The 27,886-nt window shown below is 42.1% G+C and overlaps 1 long non-coding RNA gene across 5 annotated transcripts in view; it reads right to left on the reverse strand.

The window, feature by feature from the left end:
- The window catches only part of LOC131194690 (uncharacterized), a 117,974-nt gene that overhangs the window by 50,432 nt on the left and 39,656 nt on the right, over positions 1–27,886 (reverse strand). For 2 of the 5 annotated variants that reach the window (XR_009154271.1, XR_009154272.1), the window contains 2 exons: positions 26,238–26,365; positions 24,336–24,411 (listed from right to left, as the gene is read on the reverse strand). The exons of 2 other annotated variants lie outside the window; for them this stretch is intronic. This is a non-coding gene — a long non-coding RNA (uncharacterized LOC131194690). The remainder of the gene's footprint in view (positions 1–24,335; positions 24,412–26,237; positions 26,366–27,886) is intronic. One more of the 5 variants, XR_009154274.1, reaches the window with a different exon arrangement.

Below are 27,886 nucleotides of genomic sequence, written 5' to 3' on the forward strand. Positions count from 1 at the left end.
TCGCCTCCATCCGAGTGATGGCTTAATTAGCTGGCACTATCAGCTCTGGCAGCAGAATAGTGAACGTCTGCCAAGTTCTCTGATATCTCCCTCGACCCTGGTGAGTCACTTCAGCTCTTAGTTAATTAGTTGATTTGCCGGCTACGAAGAGACACAGCAGCGCTCACTGCCTTTATATCCTGTGGGGTGTGGCTCCATGACTCAGCACTTCCTAGGCCTGCCCCACCCCTGCTTCTGTTGTTCCCTCCTCTCCTGCCTATGAAACCTAGGATCCAACCAAGCCTGATTGCTATCAGCTGGGTCTAAAGGCGTGGCCTGGGGGGAGGAGCCAGGAGATGGAGGCCTCGTTATCTCTTCCACCTGGCCTGCTTCTGGCTCCTGGAGCTGAGCCAGGGAAGCCAGTGCTCCCAAGGTAAGTCCTGACGGCCCTTCCCCCTCACTGTCCAAGTCACTTTCTGGCAGCAGGCCCAGCTCCAAGTCACTTTCTGGCAGGAGGCCCAGCTCAGGGGGCGCAGACACAACAGGCAGCATTCCTCCTCCTCCAAACTTGGCGAGTTGATTTGATGCCAAAGAGCTCAATGTTGGTCTCATCTAACCACAACACTTTCACCCAGTTCTCCTCTGAATCATTCAGATGTTCATTGGCAAACTTCAGACAGGCCTGTACATGTGCTTTCTTGAGCAGGGGGACCTTGCGGGCCCTGCAGGATTTTTGTTCTTCACGGCGTAGTGTGTGATTTCTTTGTCAGTGGGCAAAATCTGCAGGGGATCAAATTCTTTTTCCCCTCACTGTACAACATTCCCACAGTCTACTTAAAGAGGTTTTCCAATTAAAAAAATGAGAAGTTAGTTGGACATATATGTGTTCCTAAAATTCCAAACAGGGGGATGCAGTGGCTCAGGGGCTAGGACGTTGAGCTTGTCGATCGAAAGGTCGGCAGCTCAGCAGTTCAAATCCCTAGTGCTGCCGTGTAACAGGGTGAGCTCCCGTTACTTGTCCCAGCTTCTGCTAACCTAGCAGTTTCGAAAGCACGTAAAAATGCAAGTAGAAAAAATAGGAACCACCTTGGTGGGAAGGTAACAGCGTTCCGTGCGCCTTTGGCATTGAGTCATGCCGGCCACATGACCACGGAGACGTCTTCGGACAGCACTGGCTCTTTGGCTTTGAAACGGAGATGAGCACCACCCCCTAGAGTTGGCAACGACTAGCACGTATGTGCGAGGGGAACCTTTACATTTACGTTTAAAATTCCATGCTGACTTCTTGTAATCATCTTATTATTTTCAAGGTGCTTTGCAGTATGTGTTTATGATCTCTTCTACCATATTCTCAGATGTCTATATAAAACTAGCTACTCTGCAATTGCCAGGATTTTCCTCTTTCCCCTTTTTTGAGGATGGATGCATTTTCTCTTTAGTCATTTGGCACTTCATCCATTTTGAGGAAGTTGTCAAGGATAACATATTAATGTATGAACTGACCATCGCTATGTTTTTGAACGGCTAGGATTCAATCCATCAATTCCCAAAGGTTTAATTTAATTGATCAACTATTGACTTTCAAGACTGAATGTTTTCTTCATATATCTTTTCTCCATGTAGAAGATACTAGTAGTAATTATTTTTACATCAGTACAAGCCATGATACGGTCTTTCTTATATCTTCTCTGGGTTAAATATCTGACTCCCACTACTCTCAAGCATGTTGAAGCAGAAAAACATAAGTCAGTGCCTACACCTTCTGAAGCACTTGGGGCCAACTTTTATGGAGTTGCACTAGCTAATGGAGAAGAGAGAGATGATTAAAGGGAAATTGAGTATGTTTTATTAACTGGGCCTTTTCCCCCTTTCATTTTAGTCAGAAAGATAATTATTACCGTATTTGTAGAACAGTATATTGAAATTTATCCTTTCAGGCTAAAAAAAATGTTTATATTTGAGGTTTAGTTTATACTTTTAAAGGCTGTGCCAAGTAATATGTAAAAGAGCATCAGTGCTCCCACCACATTGCCTCAAAATAATTCACCAACTTTCTTGCTTCCATGGAAGTAACCATTTTTAAGACCTGTGTTATTTGTCTTGAGATTTTTCAATCCCATATTGGTCTTCCATCTGATTGGCGCATGACTTGCAGGGTCTTCATATAAGTCAATGGTTCTCAAGCATTTCTTCACCATGGACCTCTTTGCAGATCCGCTGTAATACGATCACGGCCCTCTATGGGTCTGTGGACAACAGGTTGAGAACCACTGATATGTTATAGTTTAGAATTGTTTTTCTCAAAATTTCTAAATGTTTGTTACAACTCATGCTATCTGATAGACAGGAAAAATAAGGCAGCTGATGTGAGAGAAAATATTACTAAAAAAAGGATAATATAAATATGTTTGCAACAAGTATTTCAGGGCTATTCAACATGAAATGATCAGATAATGAGAATAGATCTCACTACAGTACTGTACTGGTTACATTTTCTAAGCTACATTTTAAGTATTGGTATAGAAAGTTGTTTGGATATTTTATTTATTAATAGCATTTATAGTCTACCTCAATCTATGCAGAAGGTTGACAATACTCTACTGGTCATGATGGAAGCATAGATTCGTCTAAGTGCAGATAGCAGGCAGAAGCCACTAATGCATTGTTCCTAGTGCACGCATGAGAAGAGCTGCCAGAAGGCAAGAGCAGCTATAGCAAAAAGGACAACTCGGGAGTAAGGCCTGGAGATGATTGGCCTCTATGAGAAGTGCAGATAGCAGGCAGAAGCCACTAATGCATTGTTCCTAGTGCACGATGAGAAGAGCTGCCAGAAGGCAAGAGCAGCTATAGCAAAAGGACAAAGTGTCTTTTATGCCTAAGTGAGCTTTTTGTAGAAAGCAACATTGCTACATCTGTTTCTATTCAGCATCTCTTGTTTCTGAACTTCATGGGGTTTTGCCAAGAAAAGCCTTTGGCAGGGTGCCAAAGAAGATAAAGGTTTGTGATAAGGCCGAAGGACTTTTTCTGAAGGACTTGTTTTGGAATTAATTTGGACTAAGCTGGGAATGAAGTAATTCCCAGCTGTTATAATAAAATAGGTTTGTTTAAGACTAAGTGTGTCTTTTATGCCTAAGTGAGCCTAGGTCACAACAATATTCTACTAATTCTGAAGCTTCTATTGTGATAGTTTACAACCTGCTAATTTACATTCTAGCGTTTAGCTAAATTGGCACAGAAAACAGCTCATGTTCTAACTCTAAAGGCTTCTCCCTATCCTCTTCTGCCTCAATCCTCCCTATCTTTCACCTGGGAGGCCCTGTTCAACTTGGTTAGTTGTTCTTTTCTCAGCTCCAAATGATCTTTTGGTCTGGCCTTTTTTTGTCCTCTAGGGCAGCCAGTTCCTAGTGGTTATAATTGCAGTTCTTCTAGTAGCTTCTCCTCCATTGCTGCTGACCACCCAGCTCCTTCTTCATGCTGGCAGATCCAAGCCACTCTGGCTGTGATTCAGTGCACCCATGTTCACTGTTCATACGGAAATCTGCATTTGCTTGTTGATGCTACTGTTACTAGTTATTATATTATATAATTATTATATATTTTTCATTATAGTCAGTCCAGGCCTGAAAGTATTCATTGAAAAGCCGCCACTTGCCATTAAAATGATACTCTACAGAGTAGTTCCTCTCTCACTGGTTCATATAGAGGTAGTCCTTGTCTTATAATATTAATATAATATTATTCTTTGGCAGTAAAATGGTGCGCTAACATAGTCCAATCCCTACCCAGATCCCTTTTACCTCTCTGCAGAAACAACACAAGGGGAATAAGGGGTTTAGATCCATACTGGATCTGGAACTGAAAACTAGTTCCTTTTTTAAAATTATCTTTTCCAGTGTCCCCTCACAAATTCCATTAGTTTAGAGAGCCAGTGACCTTCCCATCCCTGAATAAAGAGGAAGAAAGATTTCTTGCTGAATGTGATGGGGACACAAATCTTGCCTACAAAATCCCAGTCATTCATTACCATCAAGATATTTCAGGTTTACACAAAGAATGATTCACTCATGGCACTTAAAGAATGATTCACCCAAGGGGAATTCAGGGCAAGAAAGATTCTGGCTTGTAGCAATTATGTCAAACTGTTCACAATTCAGTATTCCAGCATCTGTAGTTATGCAACATAACTTTTTTTTTGGAAAAAAAAGAAAAGAATGTGCTCTGATCCTCCAGCAGACCCAGGATATTGATGTTTGAGGCAGAGTTGCAGACCCATACAGATTATTCAATTATATGAAACAAAACAGAAAAAAAATTCCTGCCAGTCTGGCTCCTCACCCGTGTCAGTCAAAAGTACAGCACAATTTACTGTATTTTTAAAATGCAAACCTACTACCTGAACACCTCCCCACCCTTGGCCTAAGTGGCTTCTCTGATGTTTTTGTTATAGGAAAGCCAGCTACTGAGATACATGGCGAATCTATGACACATCTATGACACTCATGTCAAAGGAGACACGCCACAACATTTTGGGCAAGATGCTAGTGTTCACCAACACCCAACAGCAACTCTTCTCACTAGCACACCTCATTCTGGTGCGATTTTCAGAGGCTGCCTGAGAATGGGATGTGCTTTTGTGCTGTTTTTGGAGGCCGTAGAAGCTGCAGAGGAGCATTCTCTGAACCTGAAGGCCTCATGTAGGCCTCAGGACCTGTGAACAGAAAAAAGGCATTGCCTGAAGATACATGGCAAATCCCAGGGAGTACTGGGGTCATGGGGGCAATAGCATCTGAGGAACAGCATGAAGAGGCCTTTTGGAGTAGCATCAGTGGCCTGGGCCTCAACCTCAAGCCCCGACTCAGTGCTGCCCTTGGATCCCATTCTTCACGGGACCCTAGGATTTAAGGGGGGGGAGTTAGGGAATTGTTTCTCTCTTGTTGGGGGGATGGAGAGTGTTCTATCCCCTCCCGGCCTCAGCCACACGAGCTGGCTAAATGAGCCAGTAATTGAGTTCACGGCTGCTATCAGTCCTGGCAGGGAATCTGCAGTTGCCTGCCAAAGTCTCCCTTAACTTGGGGTTGCCGGGCAACCAGGAAGTCAGCAATCCAGGCCGAAGGTTCAGCTCAATTCTCCACGAGTCAAAGAGTTCAGCTCACTTCTCCACGAGTCAAAGAGTTCAGCTCAATTTTTGCTCGTCACGGAGCAGAAGAGCAGTCAGGGCTGCTTTTATACTCTGTGGGGTGTGGCTCCATGACTCAGCACTCTCTAGGCCTGCCCCACCCCTTCCTTTGTTGTAACCGCCTCTCGTATTTCCGAAACCTGGGATCTAGCCAGGCCTGGTTGCCATCAGCCAGGTCTAGAGGCGTGGCCTGGGGGGGAAGAGTCAGGGGACGGAGGCCTTGTTATCTCCTCCACCTGGCCTGCCTCTGGCTCCTGGAGCTGAGCCAGAGGAGCCGATGCTCCAGAGGTAAGTCTTGATGGCCCTTTCCCCTCACTTTCCAAGTCACTTTCTGGCAGCAGGCCCGGCTAGGGGGGTGCAGACACAACAGAGACATGCCAACAGTCATGATAGGCATTTTCCAAATTTTTGACATACTGAGCCCAGAAGGTTCACAGTCCCTGTACTAAGAAGTATCTCCAAAGTATCTAGCAGGGAAAATCAGTATCTGAGCCTGTATGGAAAATATAACCTATATTTTCCAATATAGGTTAATCCACAAGAGAGAAAACCACTTTTCTGCCCTTTTTCATCATCATGCCATCTAACTCATCAAGACTCGGATTATTGTTGTTGTTTTTTTCATGCTATCCTAATTGCTGTTAGAAGAGTATGCATATTACCGGATCTATAGTAAAAACTTGTTTGTATTAACACAAAGCGGATACACTTCAGCACATTGCTATGGCCTTGGCTCTAAATAACAAATGCTGAATCTAATACAAATCTGTATAATTTACCTTTTCTTTATTTCACAGTACTTTAATAGATTTTTCCTCAAACAAACTCCTCCATTTTCTGAGGTAGTCAACTAATTTAATCTACAGTACTGCGTGAACTAATTACATAAATAAATAAAAAAATCAAACCTGCAGGGACAGAACAAGCTGGCTTTAAAATTAGGAAATTTATACCCCTTGTGACCGTTCCCTGACTGAACCTTCATAGTAAAAACCCGATTGTCATAAAAAAGGAGAGGCAAATATTCAAGAGAATTGTGGCAGTAATTACACTGGAAATCAAGCTAGGTTTATATAAACATGATTATTTATGAAACAACCAAATTGCCAAACAGTATCATGAATTAAGTCATATTTATCCTGAGATTACAGATGGAAATTATGGGTGGTCCCAATAAGGCTACCAATTACATCTGTCACTGTTGGAGCACATCAGAACTTGCTGGGAAATGGGAGGGAATGATGAAAAAAGATAAGTAATTTGTTTCATTGTTTGTCTTTTCCTGGGAAAACAAGTTTGCCAGAGAAAAATATTCTGATCTACCTGAACAGTGTTGCTTTACTTTTAATCTGAACATTTTAAGTAATGTAGTTAAATATATAGGAACATCACAATGCTTCTTCATAACATGACATAAGTATAAATAAAGACACAGAAGACAATTAGAAAGAAAACATAAATCAGCTCCCTTGTGTTTCCTTGGCATTTGTAGATTATCTCATGGTTAGGAACAAGAGTCTTAAAAATGCCTAAGGGAACGATTGCTCCACTAAAAAATAAGTCAGTATGATAAATGAAATACAGAATTCCCCCATTGTCATTCTGAAAATACATAAACTGATGCTATCTTTCAGCTGTCATCAAGTCCATTTTTTTAATTCATAAGAGGGCTATTCTCATAGTATTTACTGCAGCATGAATTCATTATTCCAGTATCCCCTGACATATATGCACTTAGCATATATGAGTTCGTCAACTCCCCGATCTCAAGTCCTTCCGCCGCGAGCTGAAGACGTTGCTGTTTCGAAGAGCAGGACTAGCTTGAATGTAGTTTTAAATTGGGATTTTTTTAATAAAAGGGGTTTAAATGAGGTTTTAAATTTGTATTTAAAAGTTAGAGCATCAATTGAATTTAACTATCTATTCTTTTAGCTGTTTTTTATCTATTATATGTTTTCTGTTGTTTTTTGTCTGTGAACCGCCCTGAGTCCTTCGGGAGATGGGCGGTATACAAATATAATAAATAAATAAATAATAATAATATGTAAACTTAAAACAGTTATAGACCATACAAGGAAAGTATTTTACATATCTAGGATCTTCCTTCCTTTGTTTAGATATTGTTCAGGTTAAAACATTTATGAAACATCCAAATTCCCAATCAGTACCATGAAGTAGATCAGAACTGTTTTCAGATTATAGAGGAGAACTGAAAAGCAGAGACTCTTGAAAACGGCTCTGTAGTTTTTTGTAGGATTCAGTGAAGAACAACTCTTTTATTAGATAGAAAGCTCTGAATGATAACCTTACATAATGAGATTCATCTGAAAGATGATAACAAATTACAAGAAAGATAGAAGGTCTGCATTTAATCAACACTGGTATTCCCATCCAAATAATGACAGACTTTCAAAGCATTCTTGGCTTCAGTATTTCTGAACAGAGAATATACTGTAGGTATCAGGGCTCATCTTCATATTGATCTTTACCTTTTTAATTTCACTATAGTTGTACATATTCTCCCCAGAATGTCTTTAAACATCGAAAGCCTACAGTTTCCTCAATACAACTCCCATTAACACTTCATGATTTCTCTGACAAGGTTGACTTTATCACAAGTAATTCAACACCCAAGCTGAAAGCAAAGCCATTGGAACTGGGGTTGAGGCAATAACTGCCCCTTATTCCCAGGACTTTTCTTCTTCTATTTAACACTGAACACATGAGTGCTAAATTAATGGAATAAAATCTATTCTCCGTGCCAAGGACCATCATATGGAATGGAAATTCATTGAATGTACTCATTAAAGAGGTTAAGGTCCAGGTTCTATTTTCTAGCTGGCTGTTATTAAATGAGTACCAAACCAAGAGGAAAAAACGGCTCCACCTGAAGCACATTCAAAATATGTTGTTATTGAACACTGTAAAAGCTACTTTCTGGTACGTTGTGGGTCTGAAAGTCACTTGCTACCTTGAATATTAAAAGGAATAACATGCACTTGGTGTCACGAACTACAGGATCCCGGATAACCGCAAGCGGGCTTACTTCCTAAGCCATTGCGGGCGGAGGTAATCGAGATTGCGGAAGCCCTGGCAGAGCCAACGCCGATACAATCGGTATCGTGGCCGACTCTGCAGACTTTGCTGAAGAACCATTTCGCACCGACACCGTCCAAATCGTGCAGCGGTTTGAATTCGGAGAGCGTAGACAGATGGAGGGCGAGTCCATCGGTGACTACATGGCGCTTTAAGAAGGCGTCCAAGGACTGCGGATACCGAGACTTAGGCAGTGCTACTCGAGCAACTCATCCGAGGGTCAAGGACATCCGCCTACGGCGACGACTGCTAGCCAGGAGCAACCTGACACTAGCCACCGCTCTGGACGAGGCCAGAGCACACGAAATGTCTACTAAAGCAGCAGAGACTCTGCAAAGCCTCTTCAATCCAAGGCGGCGCAAAGCCAACGCCAGTACACCAGGAGGAGATTCAGTCCGAATCCGAAGGTGAGGCGAGGATGAGGAAGGGTCTGCCGGACCGAGAAACGCGACACTGAGGACCGTGGCGAGTGCGGAAGCTGCGGAGGGCAGCATCAGCGCCAACGCTGCAGGTTTAAAGACGCAACATGCCGGCGGTGTGGGAAGAAAGGGCACTTAGCTCAGGTTTGCAGGCGGCCCAACCTTCCGCCGAAAATTCAAATCGGCCAATCAAAGCGGAACCGGAAAGGCGGCCCGCGATTGGTTCAAACAAGAAAGGCGAAGTCAAACCAAGCGACTGTCATTATAGGCGCGCCTCAACCAAAGTGGAAAGAAGATTTTCACAAAGCCCAAGATCGAGAGTCGGTGCAGGCTTGAAGTGGACACGGGATCAGCGATCACCATCATGTCCTGGGACACCCTGGCGAAGTCGCTGCCGTCCGTCGCGGCGCCATCTGCAAGCACAGCGGCTACAGTGCCGCGACTACCAGGGAATCGCATCCCTGTTCGAGGGACCACCTCCGTCCGAGTCGAGTACGGCCCTCACAAAAGACCCTGCCCATCACGATCGTCGAAGGAACTCTGCCCAGTCTGTTGGGACTAGACTGGTTTCGTGCCCTGGGCATGGGAGTGACTGGCATCTACAGAAGTGACTGCAATTTGAAAGACATTCTCTTTAACGAGTTCGAAGATGTCTTCAAGGACTGCCTGGGCAAGTACAAGGGACCCCTATTTCCTTCAACTTAGACCCCAGGTAGCCCCATTAGGCTTAAGGCGAGGAGAGTCCTTTGCCCTAAAACCAAAATTGATAAGGAGCTGGACAAGCTCATAAATCAGGGGTTTTGGTGCCAGTCGATCACGCAGTGGGAGACGCCAATCGTCACCCCATCAAATCGGACGGGTCAATTAGAATTTGCGCTGACTACAAGGCGACGCTTAACAAAGCCTTACAGAAAAGCGCGTACCCGGTTCCGTGGTGCAACATTTATTGCACTCCTTGGGGCAAGGGCAAGTCTTTGCAAAGTTAGACTTGGCCCAAGCCTACCAACAACTGCCAGTAGACGCCCGCACAGCGAAGCCCAAACGATTGTGACGCACAGGGGGCATTCAAGTGCACCGATTGCAATTTGGGGTTAGTGTGGCACCAGGGCTGTTCCAAAACCTGATGGAACGACTACTGCAAGGGCTCCCAGGGTAGTTCCCTACTGATGATGTCCTAATTTCAGGGGAAAACATGGAGGAATTGGGGGAGCGGTTAAGAAAGGTCTTGAGCATTTTCCGGACAGCCGGATTAAAAGTCAAGACAAATAAATGTCAGATAGGGGTCGAATCGGTCGATTTCTTGGGCTACCGGATAGACAAGAAAGGAATTCACCCTACTGGGAGCAAGGTTAAGGCAATTAGGAAGGCTCCAGCGCCCAAAAACAAAGCAGAGCTGCAGGCATTCCTGGGATTGGTTAATTTTACGCGGTCTTTTGAAGAACAAAGCAACCGTTCTTGGAACCGCTGCATAGGCTCTTAGGGAAAAATACTGTTTGGTCCTGGGGAAAGTCAGAAAATAGGGCTTTTGAAGCAGTAAAGAACCTGCTCTCAAGTGATAGCCTGCTCATCCAATATCACGACTCACTACCCCTAGTGCTGGTCTGCGATGCGTCCCCTTATGGGGTGGGGGCTGTACTCAGCCATAGACTTCCAAACGGCACAGAAGCCCCTATAGCGTTCTACTCTAGAACGATGTCCTCCCCAGAGAGGAACTACAGCCAATTAGACAAAGAAGCATTAGCCATTGTATCAGGGGTCAAAAAATTCCATGAGTATGTCTTTGGGCGGAATTTTGAAATCGTGACTGACCACAGACCGTTACTGGGATTACTGGCTGGCGACGGGCCAACGCCTGTGGCACTTTCGCCACGTTTGACTCGATGGACTATATTTTTAGCCGCTTACTACAAGCTGCAGCATCGACCGGGAAAGAAGTGGGGCATGCAGACGCATTGAGCCGATGCCCACTGCCAGGGCGATCAAGACCCCACTCCGGGACACCCATCCTCCTTATTGACTCGTTGGACTCTGGCCCAGTCACATCAAAGGAAGTGGCTCGGGCATCATACCGGGACATTGTGTTAAGGACTGTACTCGGTTGGGTACAGAGAGGGTGGCCGCTGCGCGGGCGAGCAGTTCAAAGAATTTGTTAAGAAACGTGATGAGCTCTCGGCTCAAGGGGTGCCTGTTATGGGGTGATCGTGTAATAATTCCTGTTAAGTTAAGGGCAAGGTATTGGACCTCCTCCACGAGGTCACCCAGGCATCGTAAGGATGAAGGGTTAGCTAGAAGCTATGTATGGTGGCCACTCATGGACGCAGAGATTGCTGAGAGGGTAGGGAAATGCCAAGCTTGCCAAGAGTCCAGACCGCTACCCCAACAGCCCCAGTCAGAGAATGGGAAAAGCCCCAAGGGCCTTGGTCAAGAATCCACATTGACTTTGCTGGCCCCTTTCACGGCCAAACGTTCCTAGTGGTGGTGGACGCATTTTCCAAATGGTTAGAGATCATACTTATGAAGTCCACCACAGCCGAAGCAGTAATCGCAACCCTGCGCCACCTATTCGCAACTCACGGGTTGCCGGGCACTCTGGTGTCCGACAATGGGCCCCCAATCACGGCAGCCCAGTTTGAAGAGTACCTGGCAGAGGAAGGCATCCGACATGCCCTCTCTGCACCTTTCCACCCTGCGTCGAATGGCCTTGCAGAGCGTTCCGTCCGGAGCGCTAAGGAGGCATTGTCCAGGCTCAAGCCAGGTGACTGGCAAACAAAAATAGACTTTTTCCTAGCCGTCCAGCACAGAACCCCAAGCACAGCCACGGGAAAAAGCCCAGCTGAATTGCTAATGGGACGAAAACTCCGGTGCCCACTTGACCGTTTGAACCCCCATTACACACCCGAGGGTTACAAGGGGGAGCTAGAAAAAAGCAGGGAAATGACCATAGGCGACGGGGTGTGGGCCCGAAACTATGGGGACGGCCCGAGTTGGGTCGCCGGACAAGTAACAAAAGTAACAGGGCCAAAATCGTACGTGGTAGAGCTACCAGACAACCGAATGTGGCGGCGCCACATAGATCAGTTAAGGAAACGAATAACTGACCAAACCAAACCAACAGAGACATGCCAACAGTCATGATAGGCATTTTCCAAATTTTTGACATACTGAGCCCAGAAGGTTCACAGTCCCTGTACTAAGAAGTATCTCCAAAGTATCTAGCAGGGAAAATCAGTATCTGAGCCTGTATGGAAAATATAACCTATATTTTCCAATATAGGTTAATCCACAAGAGAGAAAACCACTTTTCTGCCCTTTTTCATCATCATGCCATCTAACTCACCAAGACTCGGATTATTGTTGTTGTTGTTTTCATGCTATCCTAATTGCTGTTAGAAGAGTATGCATATTACCGGATCTATAGTAAAAACTTGTTTGTATTAACACAAAGCGGATACACTTCAGCACATTGCTATGGCCTTGGCTCTAAGTAACAAATGCTGAATCTAATACAAATCTGTATAATTTACCTTTTCTTTATTTCACAGTACTTTAATAGATTTTTCCTCAAACAAACTCCTCCATTTTCTGAGGTAGTCAACTAATTTAATCTACAGTACTGCGTGAACTAATTACATAAATAAATAAAAAAATCAAACCTGCAGGGACAGAACAAGCTGGCTTTAAAATTAGGAAATTTATACCCCCTGTGACCGTTCCCCGATTGTCATAAAAAAGGAGAGGCAAATATTCAAGAGAATTGTGGCAGTAATTACACTGGAAATCAAGCTAGGTTTATATAAACATGATTATTTATGAAACAACCAAATTGCCAAACAGTATCATGAATTAAATTTTTATTTAATTTTTAAGAAAAAAATTAAGTCATATTTATCCTGAGATTACAGATGGAAATTATGGGTGGTCCCAATAAGGCTACCAATTACATCTGTCACTGTTGGAGCACATCAGAACTTGCTGGGAAATGGGAGGGAATGATGAAAAAAGATAAGTAATTTGTTTCATTGTTTGTCTTTTCCTGGGAAAACAAGTTTGCCAGAGAAAAATATTCTGATCTACCTGAACAGTGTTGCTTTACTTTTAATCTGAACATTTTAAATCATGTAGTTAAATATATAGGAACATCACAATGCTTCTTCATAACATGACATAAGTATAAATAAAGACAAAGAAGACAATTAGAAAGAAAACATAAATCAGCTCCCTTGTGTTTCCTTGGCATTTGTAGATTATCTCATGGTTAGGAACAAGAGTCTTAAAAATGCCTAAGGGAACGATTGCTCCACTAAAAAATAAGTCAGTATGATAAATGAAATACAGAATTCCCCCATTGTCATTCTGAAAATACATAAACTGATGCTATCTTTCAGCTGTCATCAAGTCCATTTTTTTAATTCATAAGAGGGCTATTCTCATAGTATTTACTGCAGCATGAATTCATTATTCCAGTATCCCCTGACATATATGCACTTAGCATATATGAGTTCGTCAACTCCCCAATCTCAAGTCCTTCCGCCGCGAGCTGAAGACATTGCTGTTTCGAACAGCAGGACTAGCTTGAATGTAGTTTTAAATTGGGATTTTTTTAATAAAAGGGGTTTAAATGAGGTTTTAAATTTGTATTTAAAAGTTAGAGCATCAATTGAATTTAACTATCTATTCTTTTAGCTGTTTTTTATCTATTATATGTTTTCTGTTGTTTTTTGTCTGTGAACCGCCCTGAGTCCTTCGGGAGATGGGCGGTATACAAATATAATAAATAAATAAATAATAATAATATGTAATCTTAAAACAGTTATAGACCATACAAGGAAAGTATTTTACATATCTAGGATCTTCCTTCCTTTGTTTAGATATTGTTCAGGTTAAAACATTTATGAAACATCCAAATTCCCAATCAGTACCATGAAGTAAATCAGAACTGTTTTCAGATTATAGAGGAGAACTGAAAAGGAGAGACTATTGAAAACGGCTCTGTAGTTTTTTGTAGGATTCAGTGAAGAACAACTCTTTTATTAGATAGAAAGCTCTGAATGATAACCTTACATAATGAGATTCATCTGAAAGATGATAACAAATTACAAGAAAGATAGAAGGTCTGCATTTAATCAACACTGGTATTCCCATCCAAATAATGACAGACTTTCAAAGCATTCTTGGCTTCAGTTTTTTTGAACAGAGAATATACTGTAGGTATCAGGGCTCATCTTCATATTGATCTTTACCTTTTTAATTTCACTATAGTTGTACATATTCTCCCCAGAATGTCTTTAAACATCGAAAGCCTACAGTTTCCTCAATACAACTCCCATTAACACTTCATGATTTCTCTGACAAGGTTGACTTTATCACAAGTAATTCAACACCCAAACTGAAAGCAAAGCCATTGGAACTGGGGTTGAGGCAATAACTGCCCCTTATTCCCAGGACTTTTCTTCTTCTATTTAACACTGAACACATGAGTGCTAAATTAATGGAATAAAATCTATTCTCCGTGCCAAGGACCATCATATGGAATGGAAATTCATTGAATGTACTCATTAAAGAGGTTAAGGTCCAGGTTCTATTTTCTAGCTGGCTGTTATTAAATGAGTACCAAACCAAGAGGAAAAAAACGGCTCCATCTGAAGCACATTCAAAATATGTTGTTATTGAAAACTGTAAAAGCTACTTTCTGGTACGTTGTGGGTCTGAAAGTCACTTGCTACCTTGAATATTAAAAGGAATAACATGCACTTGGTGTCACGAAACAGGCAGCTAACTGTGATTTGATGATTTTGGACTCGCTGGCCATTGAAAGCCCTTGCAACATGCATACCTCCCTATTTAATTTAAGGTAGGATGTTTTCCTAGCCAGACAGGGAGCCCTACAGAACAACAATAACCAATTCCGTACTGGTGTCTTTCAAGGGCAAACATTTAATCAAGGTAATTGTAACTTCAAGGTTGTGCTTGCAGTCTCCGATTTCCTCTATACTCTTTTTCCATTCATGGAACAATAATTGCTTTTCTCATTTATCGTTACAGCCATGTTGGTTTTGTACTGCAAGCAGGCTTTACACAAAGTGAAGAGGGAAACTCACACTTTTGTGTAACAGTTGTTTCCAAATGGAAGGGAAATGGGGCCAGTGATTAACGTTCTAGGAAAACAACTAGCTGGAAGGAGAGAAAAAAGATTTAGATCACCAAGAAAGGAGATTCAAATATTCCAGTCTAGGCAGCATGCCTGACTGAACTTTTTCACTGTATCGACAGTGAGGTACCCAGAAGTCTTTGGGGAATGCCTCTTTCTGGTGAGATTCACAGTGATCCTTGTGATGGTGCGATATTGGGGAGGAAGAACAAACCTGGGAGAAGACCATGCTCATTTTTCAGTTAGGATATCCTGGTTTTTTTCTGCTCCTCAGGAGTTGCTGGTCTGCTTCGTCTACTGAAATGCTTTCAAGAAGTGAACTAGAGGCAGAAGACTGGACTGGCAGGAAAAACAGGCAATCTTTTTTTAGAGGCATTATTTTTTTTCCCCAACTCTGATTCTGTAGTGAAGCCGCAAATGGAGACTAAAGGGTAGCTGCTCTGTTTCTGTAGCTCCGACTACTAGTGGCTAATCCACACTTTCTGCTTAACCAGCGTGATGATGGACCACTTACAATTTGGGGAGGCAGAAATGGATAATGTCATTCTCAACCTGTCCCTTGCCAATTAGAAGGCAATTTCTGCCCATGTTTCTGGTGCAGTGTGTTTTTCCCTCTCTGCTTGTTCCAGCAGAATAGTCTAGTATGCCTGTTACACTTGTAGAATGGAACAATGAAAACACAAATGCTGATTACCTTCTTAGTTTCAACAACTGAACAATAAAATGATGGCTGGTTCTTTCTTCCGCATTCCCTTTTAGGGAATGCTATCAAATTTCTCCTTTCGCCCAAGTGACAGGAACAATTGTAAAACTGCCATCTTTTTTTCTGTTGTTGTTATTCTTACTAGTCCTCAAAACCCATTTTCACAGAAAGGAAAGCAATTGGTGCTTGCTTTTCTGCCAAGGTGGGAGAGGAGAAGCAGGGGAATCTATCAATTGGGAGTTTTGTTACCTGTGGCTCAGACACCGGGGCCAAAATGGAAGAATGTTTCGATCAGGAAAAGAAATCCATTTCCAGTTGAGTTACTATATGTAGACAACAAACAAACAAACTAATCATCAATGACAGTCAAAACCCAGAACATAATGCACAAGCAATTGAAAGCTGTAGTGCAGAGTTGTCATCGGTCTTAACCGAGAATTTAGTGAAGGAACTGCCACATGTATAGGGAATATAATAGAGAACATTCAGAGTAGAATAACTAACTATTTATTTGGGAGAAAGAATGTGGTTGTTTCGAACAACATTGTTCTCTAGGTCAAGAACTGTTGCAAGCAGTTGCCAAGGGATTAAGACCTGGATCAGGAGAAAAAAGTAACTCTACTGGTAAACCTACTGGTATGATTAATTGCCGCCCACGCAAGTAAGTATTGCTGCTGTTTATATTATTTCTCTGCCTGCAACCTAAGTTTGGGATTCCTATCTGTTGCACCATCACACCAGCCTATTTGGAATCTAGCCCTGATTTTATCTCATATGTCACCACCACTTAAAAAAAAAACAGAAAGAAAAGGCAAGTCTAGTGGGAGAGAAAAACTATCCTAAGCAATTTTATTGCAAGCTAGAGCTTTTCTTTGCCCTATAGGAAAATAGGTTTTGTGACTGAGCTATCATGGCTGAGCTCAGAGCTCAGCACCTCTCTTACATAAAACAACGCTGGCTGTAAGCATTCTCTGCTCTTCACTGTGTTCAGAGAGCAGAGGTGGGTTTCAGCAGGTTCTGACCAGTTCTGGAGAACCGGTAGCGGAAATTTTGAGTAGTTCCGAGAACCGGTAGTAAAAATTCTGACTGGCCCCACCCCCATCTCTTCTCTACCTCCTGAGTCCCAGCTGATCGGGAGGAAATGGAGATTTTGCAGTAGCCCTCCCCTGGAGTGGGGAGGGAATGGAGATTTTACAGTATCCTTCCCCTGCCACACCCAGCAAGCCACTCTCAGCAAGCCATGTCACACCCACCAAGCCACACCCACAGAACCGGTAGTAAAAAAATTTGAAACCCACCACTGTCAGACAGGATTTATAAGGTGAAATACAATAGTTTTTTTTTAAGCATATAGACACAGACATCTTTTGAGACTGTTTTGCATGGATTGTGAACGCTTTGCATGAATGGGGGGAAAATACTTTCAAGACTTTTCTGCCTGATGAGCCAAAAATAACTTTACCTACTTTGAACTCTGTTTACCTTTCTTTGTAATAGTAGTAGTGATGATGGAGCAGTGGTGAAATCCAATTTTTTTTATTACCGGTTCTGTGGGTGTGGCTTGGTGGGTGTGGCAGGGGAAAGATACTGCAAAAACTCCATTCCCTCCCCACTCCTGGGGGAAGGATATTGCAGGATCTCCATTCCCACACCACTCTGGGGTCAGCCAGAGGTGGTATTTGCCTGTTCTCCGACCTACTCAAAATTTCCGCTACCGGTTTTCCAGAACCTGTCAGAACCTGCTGGGTTGTCATACCCATTGCTGGTTCAGCTGCAGTAGCAAAGAAATTACTTTGGACTGGCCTTGTTTTAAATTGCACTGACATGACCAAGATTTCTTGTCGATCATACAGGATAGGCCATCCTTGCCGGTTGCCAGAATATAAGAGTGATGGTGAACTGAATCAGAGCAGCTCCTGCCTCCCCTTAGCAAACTCCTTGACCTCAGGGACAAAAAAGTGTTGCCTCCACCCTACCTTCTCCCCTCAAAAGGGCAGGACAAGTATGAGAGAAGAGACCCCATCCTGCTGCATCAGCTCCTAGTCACGTTGCTTCTTTTCCCCCACTTCTTCACTACTGAAGGGAAAAAAACAAGTTCTTGCTGAAGGAAAGGGCCCTCAGTGGAGGCCTTGTAGGCCAGATAGGTTGGCCTGATGGGTCAGAGCTCCTAATTCCAGGGAGCAGAGATGGGTAGTTGTCTCCTCCCAATTGGCTTTCTGTCTCTCATGTATCAAAACAGTAAATTTGACTTTTACAAAAGAAAGAAAACATTCCTTGCATCCTGTCCTGCTGCCAGCTTTCAAAGGCGATTAAATTTCCTTATTTTTCAAGAGACAAGAGTTCTCCAAATGAGACTGAGACAAACAATGGATGGTTCCCTTCCAAACTTCAAATGACCTCTCAAAAAGATTAAATAATGTGATGGGAAGCTTTTCAATGAAGATGCAATGACTTCGCTTTGGCTTCCCATAAGGCTGAATTGTTGAGATTTCAGAAAACAGCTAACTCGTCCCAATGAGATCGGCATAGGAGTAGAAACATAATCAAGCTGGGAAATATACTTAGTCTTTTGACGTGGCAAATAATTCTAGTTTTAAAATACTTTTAAAAAATTGACTTTATTCTCAACTGCAGGTTTTTTTCTGCTGTGAATATTGCTGTAAGCTTCTAATGGGTAATTAAAAAAAAAATCTTAACTGTTGAGATTATTTTAAACTATTTTTCCATATGCTGTTTTAATCATGTCTGACTCTTGGTGATTTTATAGGCAAGTGCTCTCAATGCTACCCTGTCATTTTTTCCATATATATCTGTATGGAAATATATTTTTATATTTTTTCCATATATGCCGTGTTTTCTGAAAATAAGACCCTGTCTTATATTTTTTGAACCCCAAAATAAAGGCTTGGCTTTATTATCGGGGGGTGGGTGTTTCTTATTATTTTGGGGGTGCAGGAGGTGGCGAGCGTGGCCACCTCATGGCTGCTGCTGTGTTGCGCTGCTATGGCAGCTCAACACAGCCGCTCATCAGTTGTTCGCTGGGGCAACCAAAGATGGGAATCTCCCCAGGGTTCTTGGCATTCGCCCGCCTCCCATCCATCCATCCATCCCTCCCCCTCGCCTGCAAACTCCTGCCCCATTCCCGCCTCTCCGCTGGGCGACCCCTGGCAGCCCCAAACACCCAAAGGCTGCGCCCACCCAGCTCCCTTATACACAGCACCTGGCTCTTTATTGAGGGGGGGTGGCACGTGGGGCAGGGGAGAAACAAGACGCATGGAGCGAGATGGGGCTTGCTCCTCTTGCCGTCTCTTTCCCCCGCCCTCGCCAGGGGCTAGGGAGAATTGAGGCGCATATCTTACCTGCCTTGCAGCTCTGTCGCATGCCTCGCCGTTGCCTGCAGGCAAACACATTGTATGATAAAACCAAACTTCTCGCAAGTTCAAGAAGTTTGATTGAACTCTCGAGTTATTTTTTAACCCTACAACGTGTTTGCCTGCAGACAATGGCGAGACATGCAACAGAGTTACAAGGCAGGTAAGACGCATTTCACGTCTCCCCAGCTCCACCCTCCCCACCTGCCACCCCCAAATTGCATCCAATTGGGGCAGGGGCAGGAAGCCCTGCCATGCCCGGCGAAAGGGGGAGAAGAGATGGCAAGAGATTGAACCCTGTCTTGTTCCATGCATCTCGCTTCTCTCCCACCCCACCTGCCACCACCCTCGATAAAGGTGCTGTGGAAAAGGGAGCTGGGTGGGCACGGGCTTTGGGTGTCTGGGGCTGCCAGGAGTCACCTGGTGGAGAGGCGGGAGCGGGCAGGAATTTGCAAGCAATCGCTTCCCGTTTGCCTTCTCTCCCAAAAGTGCTGGCCACGCCCACCCCATCACTAGGGCTTATTTTCAGGGGAAGGCATATATTTACGCCCACCTCAAAAATCAGGCTTGGCCTTATTTTCGGGACATGTCCTATTTTTGGAATATATGTATTTATCCTTATTGATCAATCTAATCTATCAGTGCTACATAACTGATCTGACTAACACACAGTTTCACTTTGTAGATGCAGGCCCATAAAGTTTTACAGATAGTCCTCAACTTACCACAATTTGTTTAGTGACCATTCAAAGTTACAACGGCACTGAAAACACTGACTTATGACCACTTTTCACAGTTGCGACCTTTGCAGCATCCCCATGATCATGTGATCAAAATTCAGATGCTTGGCAACTGGTTCATACTTATGATCCTTGCTGTGTCCCATGATCATGTGATCCCCTTTTGCGACATTTTAACAAGCAAAGTCAACGGGAAACTAGATTCACTTAACAACAGGGTTATTAACTTAACAGTTGTTGTTTTTTAATTTACATTTATATCCCGCCCTTTTCCGAAGACTCAGGGCAGCTTACAGTGTGTAAGGCAATAGTCTCATTCTATTTGTATATTTTACAAAGTCAACTTATTGCCCCCCCAACTATCTGGGTCCTCATTTTACCTACCTTATAAAGGATGGAAGGCTGAGTCAACCTCGGGCCGGGCTTGAACCTGCAGTAATTGCAGGCTGTTGTGTTCTAATAACAGGCTCCTTACAGCCTGAGCTATTATGGCCCTTAATTAAGTTGCAGTGGTTCACTTAACAATTGTGCCAAAAAGGTTGTGAAATGGGGCAAAACTCACTTAACAAATGTTTCACTTAACAAATGTCTCACTTAACAATTGAAATTCTGGGCTCAATTGTGGTCACAAGTTGAGGACTACCTGTATTTATGAAGCCACAAGAGAACACTACTTTATGACCGAAATACATGCTGATTATATAAATTGTAATCTTAGTTTATTTTGTTGTTATATAAATATTATATGGAGTTGTGCATTTAATTATTCGCTATTAATTTACTTTTCAAATCTAGTGATTTTGAAGGGACTTTTGAGTGCACAGGTCTTGCTTCTTTCAGTGATAAATGCTGGCATTGCTTCTTTGAAAAGAAAGTATGGCTTAGGGATAGTTAGTTCAGTCAGTTTCAGATACAAAAGGTGCCAGGCTCAATCCTTGGTATCTTCCATTTTTTTTAAAAAGCAGCCTATATGTCATTGAATTCTGCCAGAGACTTAAGAAAGCCGCTGCTGCTGCTGTATTCAAGCTGAATCAAAATATACCAAAACTGCAGCCAGATTAGACAGAAGACATCTACCTCTGTGGAAGCATGTTCTTAGTTTCCATTTCCGTTGGAGGGAAGACCTGCAAATCAGTATGGAGTGATTTTTTTTTTTTTAAAAAAACCCACTATACCAGCAAGTTTTAGGCAAATAAGAACAACTGGGTGATTTCCCAATTGTGATCAATCATCATGCTAACAAAATCTGAAAAGAACTAAATATAACTATGGTGTTTTTAAAGGGAATAATATTTAAAACAAATTGGAAGGGAGGAAGAAGAGACAGACAGAAAATATACACCCTCATTGGATTCTTAGTGTTTCTGGGTAGCCAAAGTTGAGTGCCATTTTAACTCATTCCCTGATGGAGCGCCTGAAAATAGGTTTTACTATGTACTACTTCTTATGGACTATTTGTCATTATTTTGATGGGCCAATTGAAGGAACAGTCTTTCAGGCAAGAGATACAGGAAGTGAGAGTAACTTTTAACCTTGGCTGCAGGAGGCTATTTAAATTTTGGGAATGGCCCTCAGGAGCCTCCAGAATTTACTGTTGTACTATTGAAAGACCAAATGTGGCCTTCAGCCCAGTAAAAAAATTACCCAGGCCTCTTTTATTCCCTGTGACTCACTTTAGTCATAGAATGTAGAAGGACTAAGTAGGTAATCATTCTGTACATAAACGTTCTCTGTACTTAAAATATAAGCTAAAAAGTCCATCACTCCCTGGCTTTAGAGGGAGTGGGAGGCAGGAAGAGAAAGGCAGGGTTAGTCTAGTGAAGAGAAGGACCAAGGGAGACATGACAGCAGGGTTCCAATATTTGAGGGGCTGCCACAGAGAGAAGGGGGTCAAGCTACTTTCCAAGGCACCTGAAGGCCAGACAAGGAACAATGGATGGAAACTGAGCAAGGAGAGATTCAACCTGGAAATAAGGAGAAATTTTCTGATAGTGAGAACAATCACAATGGAACAGAAGTTGTGGGAGCTTCATCACTGGAGGCTTTCAAGAAGAGACTGGACTGCCATCTGTCAGAAATGGTGTAGGGTCTCCTGCTGGGTAGAGGGTTGGACTAGATGACCTACAAGGTCCCTTCCAACTCTGTTAATCTAATCTGAACTGACTACACAATGCGGTCAGCCTGGAATCATGATCAAATTCAAAATGTGATTGTCAAAATAGAAAATAATATTTAAATTATAATGTTCTTTCATTACTTAATTGTAATTTTAAAAAATTATTTTAATGTAGGTTTTTTTTGTAATAAGGCATTGACAAAAATTATCAGCTACAGCCAATTCAAAACAAACCTTCATTGCCAGTTGCCCATTTATTTGGCAATCCATCTTTATGATGCTGGGATCTGGAAAGGTATTTTTTTTGGGGGGGGGCAGGGATTGTGAAATGGAGGAGCAAGAATTAAGATGAAGTTGCTGATAAAGTTGCCTGTAGTTAGGTTGTAGCAGTTGCTAAGCACTGGAGAGTTTATGGCCCAGAAATTAAAAGAAGAAAGTATGAGCAAAGTCAGTTGGCAAATAAGCCACTCGCAAGCCCTAGCATTACAAACACTGATCCAGCTTTGTTCTGGCTTCAAATAAACCACTACTGAGCCAGAAAAAGACCAACTCAGCCCTTAAAACAGGCTAATAGCACAAGTACAGAGCAGATCCGGGAGTGGCACACGAGGGAGGAAGATACAAGGAAGAAGAGAGAAAACAGTAGGGATGATCATTGCAGAAGGCTACTGATTTAATTTAGTTGTTTGTTTACACATAAGCTTAATTGCATTAGAATATGAAAACCAAAGGTTAAGCTGAAAGCTCTTTACTGTGGCTCAGTGTCAGTCTGCAACTCTATGCAAACAGCATTCCCATTTATCCAGCACAATCTGGGTGTTCCCAGTGGCCATTTAGATAAAATGAGTTTTTTTCCAAGAAGCCAATTGCAATTGTCAGTTCAAATAGCTGGATGACAAGCTTAATGCAACAATTACTCATGAAGGCTTAGGAATAGTTTGCTGTGGTGCCTGTGCAAGTCAGTGGAGCACTGCCAATTTCACAAAAAAAACCCAAAAACAACAACAACAACACCAAAGCAAAACCAAAAAAAAAAAACACCAAAAAAAAAAAACTTTTGGCCCAGGAACTAGTCCAGTGGGTGGGAGTGGGCGCTGTACATGGCATAAAGAGAAGGTAAATTGGGAGGGCTCTGTAAACTATTCAAAGTATTCGTCTGAACCCACTTTTTAGAAATTGGGCTGGATGTGCCTTTTAAAGATCAGCTTTGGCCGCCTGGAGGATCTTTCCTTACCTGCTGAGCTCTACAAATTAATCATTTGACACAGAAATTTAGCACTGCAAGAGAAATGGATTTGTGCTTAATATCTATCAAAGCATCCCTGGCTTTGGAACCATTGAAAAGATCCATAAACCCCAATTCTCTACCCGGTAATGAAAGCAGAATTAAATCGATGGCTCTTGTTTGCTGCCCCACCCCATGTTTTCACAACATGCTGTGTGCCTCTTTCTGAAAAATCTGAGTGGTCGGTGTGAAGACACAAAGCCACCCTCGCTCTTATCACATGAGCTGCAATAGCACATTCACAGTATGTCAGCACCTTTTGCGAGTGGCAATATTCCTAGTAGGAGGCAACCATATTTGAGTTTATTGGATACGGGTGGAGGTTGGGGTAGAATTGTTTATAAACAGCAGGTATCATGAGTGAAGCACTAACTTTCTAGGTGTGGAAGGAAAGATTAATTTAGTCCAGGAGCTAGGAGGTAGGGTGAGGCAAACATTCCCACTAATTGGAAAACAGGCTGCCAACAAGCAGAAAAACCCACCTGTTTTGATTCAGTTTTAGATAAACCAGCATGAGCCAGAAATACAAACACACCCCCCTCAACTTTCAGAGCCAAAGGAGAGAAGAGATCCAGACTAGTTTCAGACTGCTCCAAAGTCCTTAGTGTTTTCAGGTATGTATGATTAGGACTATGGCCACAGAAACATTGTTCCGATGGCCATCTCAGATCTTTTAAGGGCTCCTATTTCTTGGAGAGGGCAGTAGAAAGCAACTAATCACCCAAAACAAATTTGTGCTACTATTTCTGCCTTTCATATTATCATACTGAAATTTTGTTTTGTTTTGGTCTTTTTTTTAATGTATTCTAGATCAGGGGTGTCAAACTCATGTTGTCGTGTGACATATCGGGACTTTCCCCCCTTTGCTAAACCGGGCATGGGCGTGGCCAGCACATGACGCATCTGGTCCACAGGACGGGAGTTTGAGAGCCCTGCTCTAGATTCTTCAGTCACCCTCAATCAATCAATCAATCAATTTTATTATTACAGTCTTAGACCAGAAACAAATAAAAGCACTCAATACATATACACTTGAGACTTCTAGTTTAAAATAAGTCCTGGAGTCTGGGGAAGGCCTGGATGAGAGCTCTACGTCAGAGGCAGAGATGAGGCAAGGGCCTTCTGGGAGTGATACGCGGACTCCAGAGCCTAGAATGGAGCATTTGGTAGTGAAGTCTCTCCCCCTCAACACAGTTCTGAATGACAAATTCCTTCACTAATCCTGATAATAATCATTGTTTTCATACTACACAGAGAGATAATTTTTAACTCTTTTCCAGCAATTCTTTCCTTGAGTCTCACCTACTGAGGTAAAAATAATTCTGTCCTCTTCTCAGGTGAGTTTTGTGTGGGCATCAAATCATCAGAAGAACAATTCCTGGAACAGAAAACACATACAAAACCGAAACTTTTAAGTCCTGAAATGTGCTTGATATAATTGTAATCAAAGAAAAATCTCCAAACTTCTCCTGTGTCTGATTTTTATTTTGCAGATCACACCAGGCCTTTTAATCTAGTCTCCATGACTAATATGACTGACTATTCATACTAATGGTTGAAACCATTTACTTTACAGTCATTTAATTCCTAAAATCCTTTACCAATTAGCTAAGCATTGGATGCAGCTTGATTCTAGAAATACCAGAAAGGAGTAACTGTCCTAAGATCCTCCAGGATTTCCAGGCACAATCTGTACTAGTTGTCCGCACCTGTTAAGCCACAACTTTTGACTGTATTATTTTCATGCCATTTGACCATCTCCTTATCTGAAGGAACCAGCAATAATTGTGAATCCCAACTAGAGTTACCAGACAAAAGGAGGCATGCCCTCCTTTTTGTCCTCATGCCCTTCATTTGGCAGTGTGGTTTTAAAATCAAATATGGCCTGACTCCTTGAATATGTTTTTCTAAAAGAAAATGGGCTCTTTTCACAACAGTATTCATTCAAACTATATATTGTGAGCTTATAGATTGTCTGCTTCTTTCTTTTCATCTATCCACAGGCTCAGCAGCCTAGATTTATGTTATTTAATTTATTTTCTGATTTCAGCAATCGGCTTCAATCCAGCCCCTTCAAATCTATGATCACTTTAGCCTGTAGATCAAATGACTTGTCATATATTTCTATAGTGAAATTTGAAAAACACATTATCCATTCTATGTTATCATTAGCATATGTTCTTAAAAATTAAGATTTATCTGGAAAATATTGTGATTGAAATACCAGACTTTCTGAAGCTGAAAGAAATATTCATCTACAGGTAGGCCTAGGTATTTTATTTTGCAATTTTTCACTTTAAGTTTTGTTGCAGCTGCCAAGAAAGTTAAACATTAAACAATCTTTTTCCCCTTCTAAGTCTTCTTTTCCAATTGTCCATGTCCTCCTTTGCCTGTTCAGATATCTCTAATCCTAGTCCTTCTATTTGTCTTCCCTGTACTTCAAAAAACTTATAGTGAACACCAATAAAATTTGGAATGGTGAGTTTGGTGAAGTTTGGTAACTGAGATTTTAAAACCATATCTCATGTGATTGGAATAATTCCCATAAGCAGAGCCAAATAAAACCCAGGAATTTCCTGGCCTTACTCAGAATAGAGTAGAGTAGAGTAGAGTATTCTTTATTGGCCAAGTGTGATTGGACACACAAGGAATTTGTCTTCGGTGCATAACAAGTTATTCACTGAATACTAACATAGGTTTTCCACTCTCCAGAACTGCCCTATGCATTATGGTTCTGATTCTCTCCCCCTCCCATGCAAAATTTTTTTGAAAACATGCTTATTCCAAGCCTAGAGTTTTGGTGTTTTAATTAGAATTATAGGTAGTATGTACCAGATTAATCTTGCAGTCTCTTTCTAACCTAATCAGAATAGAGCAGGAAGAGACCTTGGAGATCTTCTAGTCCAACCCTCTGCTTAGTGATGGGTTTCAACATTTTTTACTACCTGTTCTGTAGGTGTGGCATGGCTTGGTGGCGTGGCTTGGTGGGCGTGGCAGGGGAAAGATACTGTAAAATCACCATTCCCTCCTCAATCCAGGAGAAGGTTACTGCAAAATCCCCATATTCTCCCGATCAGCTGGGACTTGGGAGGCAGAGAATAGATAGGGGTGGGGGCAGTCAGAATCTTTAGTACAGGTTCTCTGAACTACTCAAAATTTCCGCTACCGGTTCTCCAGAACTTGTCAGAACCTGCTGAAACCCACCTCTGCCTCTGCTCAAGCAGGAGACCCCATCCATTTCAGACAAGTGACTGTCCAGTCTCTTCTTAAAAACCTCTAGTGATGAAGCACCGACAAACTTCCGGCTTCTTTGAAAGCCAATTTCTCTCTACCTAGTGAAGGGAAAGTTATTTTGCAATAGCCGCGGATAAACTTTAAATTATCATTGTATGGTTGAGGGAATGGCAACCACACAATACCAGAATCTTCTTTTAGCAGTTTGTGGAAACATTTTTGCCCAGGAGACCAGGTTTTACTTCAATCTTGGGCACCCTCTTTGGAAAATTACTCTGTCTCAACAATTCAAAAAATCATTATCAACATCCTTTTGATGTTAAAACAGAAGAAAGCCAAGACTAAAGACCTAACATACGTTTATTATAATTCTTATACCAAAAAAAGCTCATTCCAAAATCCCTCCACCAACCCGGTATTCTCTGTGATATAGCTTTAGAGATGCCCATATGATAACTGAATCCTGGAAGCAAATGTAATATTGGCAAATCAGTGTTTTCAACAAGAGAAACCAAAATAGGAGTGGAGTGGGGGGGGGGGAGAAATGAAATTTTGAGGTTGGATTCTTCTACAATAGCACACCCAATTCTTCAGCCCCTTTGACTCTTTTCTTACTAAGGTGCATTTTCTGCTGACAAGTGAGGGCAAATGAAAGAGGATTTTTGTTTGTGCAAGGCTTGTGTAAACTTCCTGTAGAAGCCCAGGAAGCTTACACTTATCAGAGAGTACATGAAAACACCTGCCCATCAAGACAGCCATCACCTGCACAAAGGCTTTGTTGCACCTTTCATTATAAGAAAGGGTTGCCTCTTACTATTGATTATCAGCCACACCTGAATGAACCAACATAAGATCTGGTCAATTAAAGTTGACTTCATTGCCTTCAATGAATAGCTGTTGCCACAACAGTCCTACCCATTCTGCCAACACAAAGGAACACAAGTGGAATAATCATCCCATTAAGAATATCCTCTCTAGCCACATTTCAAATAATTTTTCTTCTCCCAACCATATATTTATTTGTTACTTGGATAAATCTGTCAGAAGTAAAACAGGATAACCACTTTCTGTTGGCCAAACAGGCAATGAATGAGACTGATTACATTGAGTGTTTTACCACAGATTGCTACTGAGGCTTGAAATAGTTATAATATTCATTCCAAAGCTGAGACTGTTTTTTCAAGTCCTCTTAAATATGGTCAACTACTGGAGAGCAACAGAGTATTTTGCATCTCTTTGCTCCCATCAACTGGTCAGCTGGATTTTTGTAGTCCAGCCCAATTATGGAGAAATGCTGGGGCTGCAACCTGATAAACATGTAGGCATTTCTTTTTTTAAAAAAGCAAACACATCTGTATTAGATTTTAAAATGTTACATCATCATGTACATTTTGGAAAGAGTTGTCTGCATAGACTCCTTATCTAATAGAAAGTGCTTGACAACAAATATTAAGCATAATAAGGCAAAACACACACAAATTGCACACAAATCAACATTAGGACAATAATAATATTGGAAAAAAATGTATATTATAACCGAAGATTTACAATCCTCTCCTTTCCCAAAAACTAAATAAATAACCACAAATAGAAATTTGCAGGGAACAAGAGAGAGATTC

This window comes from Ahaetulla prasina, chromosome 3 (genome assembly GCF_028640845.1).
Source record: "Ahaetulla prasina isolate Xishuangbanna chromosome 3, ASM2864084v1, whole genome shotgun sequence".
In the NCBI taxonomy this organism is placed as follows: domain Eukaryota; kingdom Metazoa; phylum Chordata; class Lepidosauria; order Squamata; family Colubridae; genus Ahaetulla; species Ahaetulla prasina.